Raw genomic sequence first — 4,949 nt, 5'->3', positions numbered from 1 at the left:
GTGGCCAGAGCCCCAGGGTGTACTGCAACTCAGTTTAGCGCTGGCAAGGCCGGCTGTGGTTACCGTGCGGCACCTACACCCTCCCACCCCCCAAGTGCCGTGGTATCTCGCTCACTGGACCTTTCAGATCGAAGGCTTCTGCTGCTGAGGTCCCAGCGTGTCTCTGCAAACTCTGCTGGAGCTGGGCCACAGCTAGCAGCAGAACCCACACGAGGTCCGTGGTCCGGGCTGACCGCGAGGAAGACCTGCCCTCCGTGCGGAAGGCTCTGCCGACTCCAGGAGAACTGAGTTTCTCTGTTACCTCCCTGCAGCAGCTCACACCATATCAGTCACTTCTTTAAAAATTAATATCCCTCTATTGCCTACAAGTTTTAAAAACCAATGCAAAATTTCATACCCTGTCATTTAGATGTTTCAGCATGCGTTCTCAACCTGCCTTTCTCATTCTTATCTCACTACCCACATGAGGGAACTTGAAAAAGCTCATGAGAAATGGAATTACAATGAGTTTTATTTGGGCAGAAAAAAGTTGAAATCCACACGTACTTCTTTCCTAATTTGCATTTTCTATGAACTTTTGAAAAGCCCTCGTGTCCCCGCCCTGCTGTGCAGCCATTACTGTTTCGGAGCATCTCGGGGACATCCCCAGCCAGCTTTTCTGAAACTACGTCTCTCTCTGAATGCCCTCGCTCACCTCGTTCCTGTGTCTACTGAAGTCCACGGCATCGAGCTTGAAGGTTCAACTTCAATTTAAACTCTTCCAAAATCTCAGCTAGTCCTCCCTACCGGGCCCTGATTATTCGCAACATCACAGACAGGACGCACCGCACAGACCAGGACAACAGTGTGACAGTGACCTGGCGGAGTCACCCGTCATGGAGGACTGGGGACTCTCAGCTGTCACTTTCTAACCCTTCCCGGGTATACCCAGAGAGCGACACTGCAGGACGGGCCAGACTTTTACTCCCCCAGTTGGAAGGCATTGTGCTTGCGTAAGCAGAGTGTTTGAGTGGGACAGGGACCAGTGTTTCAGCGCGGAGTGCCATGGGTCCATACATGTCCCATCATATCGGCAACTGACGGGTCCAAGTTGTGCCAGGACGCAGTTCTGCACTGCCCAACTCCGAGACGTTCCCCGTGACGTGGCTTAGACTTCTCCCTTCAGAGACTGTCACCACGTGGCATTAGTTGCCGGCACCACTCCTACTGTTCCAGAACCTTCTTATACTGCAGACGAGAGTTAGACTCTATGTTCCTGGAAGCCAGCAGCCGTGTCTCATGTCCCTCTGCCATATGTCACTTAACAAAGTCCCGCACATGTTAGCCACACAGGCAGCGTGCCGTGAGTGCCTGCAGCAGGGTGAGGGGCGTACACGGACGTCCAAGTCAGCTTTCCTGGGTCGTGTGTGGCTGTGAGTCCCACCGGTATCTCTGCCACCCTGCAGACCTCATTTCGTAGAATTGCTACGACGATGAGAAGGCCGAGGTTTATGACACATGATTTTGGGGAGCCAGAAGCAGATGAACCAATATGAGTGTTATTTTCATTATAAGTGCTGATAACATTTGTAACATTTGTTGACACTTTTCAATACTCTCCCTTGAAGCACATTCTGACATTGCCCATTCAATGATAGATTTCCCAGTCTACCAAAAAGAACCATGCTTTGTCGTGGTAACTCTTTTGAGCTGAGTTTGGTAAAGAATTCAGAAGAAACGATAAGTAAAAGAAAAACATATAGTACTTAGTCTGAGACTGGGCCAGAGACATCTAAAGGTGGGAGCAGGAAGTGATAGAAGTCAATGAGGAAAAGGCACTGTGGGGATCGTCCCCTGGCCTTGCACACCTAGTGTTTGTAAACATGGACGCGGCCCACACTCCCTCCTAAAGTCTTGAGTTATTTTGAAATGACTTCTTTGGTTGGTTTGAGACTGGAACCTACAGGTCACAAGTTTTTAAACATTAACATATGTGACTAAATGATAAATTCTTCTAATTACTTCAGTCTCCACGTGTGCGCAAGAGTAGCCAGATCCAAGCCGCAAACTTTATGGGCGAAGGGCAGACAGTAGAATTGGTGGGAGGGGCTCAGGGAAAAAGCTCTGAACAGGAGATGTAAGGTTCTTTGTGAAAATGACGAGTATGGTAACACCCTCGATTCTGCTATTACACACTTCATGCACGCTTGAAAGCCCTTTGCACATCCATGCTTATTGTGGCATTGTTCACAATCGCTAAGATGTGGACTTAACCTAGCATAGATGCATAGATTGAGAAAGTGTGGCACATATACATTAAGGAATACTACTCAGCCGTAAAAAACAGTGAGAGCCTGGCATTTGACAAAACGTGGTGAATATGGAAGGCTTGATGCTAAGCAAATCGAGCCAGACTACGAAGGAGAGACATTGTATGCCCCCACTTAAGACGTACCAAACGTCTGCACTCTATGGCAGGAACTGCAAGATAACTGGAAGGTATAAAGGCACCGAGGGCATCTGTACTTACTAGAGGCAGTGTGGAGCAGAGGTGGGCAAGGGGGTGGGAGAGAGGAAATTGGGGAAAAGAAGCAAACGTTCAATGGAAATGAAAATGGAAACTTACCTGTTGGTGATAATGTGCACAGTCATGCCACTGACTGGACTAATGTCCTGTGTATTCATGCTGGGGTGGGTTTCGTATGCTGTAAATAGGTATAGCGATTAAATATTAGAAACTCAATAAATTAAAAAAGAAATATATTGTATGCTATAAAGATGTACAACAATTAAATGTAAATTAGAAGTCATAAGATAAAATAAAACCAGAAAAAAAGAGTACACAGATCTAAAGGAACCAACTAGAGCAATATTTATTCTCTGAAATAAAGGCTTCTCTGTGGGCACAGAGACCACAAAAGCACACCAGCTTCACCTGGCATTGCAGGGGCTGCTTTGTGATCTTAGTGACTGACACACAGGGGAAAAAAAGGGGACTGTCCTCAGGGTCCCAGCGTGTCACAAGAACTCTTCACTGGTCAGTTTTGTTCCATGTTTTTGGCTCCCACATTTTTCATCTTTAAAAGTCAAGCTGCTGACTCCTGGGCCATTCAGTGAGGTCTTTGGTGGATGAAATATAAAAGTAGGAAAGGCAGACAGCAGGATGGGGGTATATTCTAGTCTCCCGAGTTGATCAAGAGGTTTTGATGGCAGACTATCAAAGGTCTAGAGAAATCCCAGGCCCTGAGAGATGATTTTGCGTCTGTTCATTTACTCGGCGGACACGGAGGACACGCACTCTAGAACAGCGAAGTGCTGTAGGTGCGCCCTTACATGCAGCCTCCAGAAGCCGGTATGCGGCAGCCGGCTCGCTACCCCGATGTCGAGATTAAGAAACCGAGGGTCGCTCACCTGGGAGCTGCAGTGCGTGATGAGGGCAGCTCTCAGCCTTGTGATGTTTGCCTTTTTATTTAAGATTTTAAACAATAATTCTTTATTTTATTTTATTTATTATTATTATAATAATTATTACTTTTTGTTTGAACACAGAGAGAGAGAGAGGGGAACTGAGAAAGCAGGCCGCCAGATGTGGGACTTGAACAGTGGCTGGCATGTGGAAGTCCAGCGCCTCAACCCCCACGCCACCATCACCCATCCAGTGTTGAAATGGTACCCGAGCTCCAGCGCAGGCTTTCGAAGGACTGCCCACGGGATGCGCCGCAGGACTAGAGGCTTAGTTTGCGGGTCCAGGGCTAAAGGGAAATTCAGGGTCCCTCGTGCATACGTCACTAAGAGTTTCAAGATGTCAGTGACAGGACATCCAGCCAAGCAGAGAGCCCTCCCGGTGTGGGGACCCTGCAGCTGCGGAGGTGACACGCCCATAAAGCCAGCTCTGCCTTTCCGCCTCAGTCGCTAGAATTTACCCAGGGAGCTCAACCTCCTCAAGGACAAGGTTCTTAGTTACGAAACTTGAGTCCTTTTATCTCGTCTCTTTAATGTTTTTAGTGACTTGATTTGTATCCCTAAATCGGAGGAAGCCGGGCCTGTCCAAACAGTGGCCTGAGAATGCCTGGACCTGCTCTCGGGCGAGAAAGCCAGGCTTGGGACAGTACATGTCCCCGAGCTTCAGAGTGTCGGTCCCTTACATGAGCTTTCCTTAGATGAGGGAAAAATGAACAGTGAAACAAAACAGCCTGAGACGAAGGAAGAAAAGTGCAGCGCTTTCTGACCAGGAGAGCCGGCCGCCCTGAGCTTTGCAGAATGGGCACGATGCTGCTGGGGCCCCCGTGGGCAGCAGCACCACAGCCCCACACGGGGTTCCGGGCTCATGTCCTGGGACTTCACTGAGCTCGCCCGGGGCATGTGGGCGAGTGCCCACGATCAGGGCAGGACACCTGCCGGGAGGGTCCACTCTCTTAAAGGACGATGCCCTTTGCACTGAGCTGGCCATGCGTGGGCCGTGCGTGGACCAGTGTGGCCAGTCCCACCACCCACTGGCCCGGCAGCACCACGCCTGCGGGTAGCTGGACTGCCAGGATGCGGCGTGGGGCCCCTGAGTGACGGCGTGCATCGTGAGTGGGGCAGGATGCGGTGGGACAGCGTGCAAACACCCCTCCGCTCGGCGTTCATTCTTCTTGTCCCGGGGTGATCCTGGAGCACCTCATGTGGGGGCCCGCAGAGTGCAGAGTCTCAGGCACGGGTATAGTACCCACAGCTGCCCACCCGTCGCTGCCCGGCAGCAGGCTTCCTCCTCCTCAGCCGTTTCCTCCTGACCCCCTTCCCCAAGGCTCGCAGCAGCCAAGTCTAGCCAGCCCAGGAAGTCCACAAGAACCACTCGGGCAATCTTAATACAGAAAGCATCCCTAGAGTCAACAGGATTTGGCAGGCCCTGTCGTCTATCAAAGAATGCAGAGAACAGCAGAAACAGCGGCTGCCCGCCGGGGCTAGAACCCATGGCTCACCGTCACCCC

Source organism: Tupaia chinensis, unplaced genomic scaffold (assembly GCF_000334495.1).
Source record: "Tupaia chinensis unplaced genomic scaffold, TupChi_1.0 Scaffold000037_4, whole genome shotgun sequence".
Taxonomy (NCBI): domain Eukaryota; kingdom Metazoa; phylum Chordata; class Mammalia; order Scandentia; family Tupaiidae; genus Tupaia; species Tupaia belangeri.
This window is presented reverse-complemented; position numbering follows the sequence as displayed.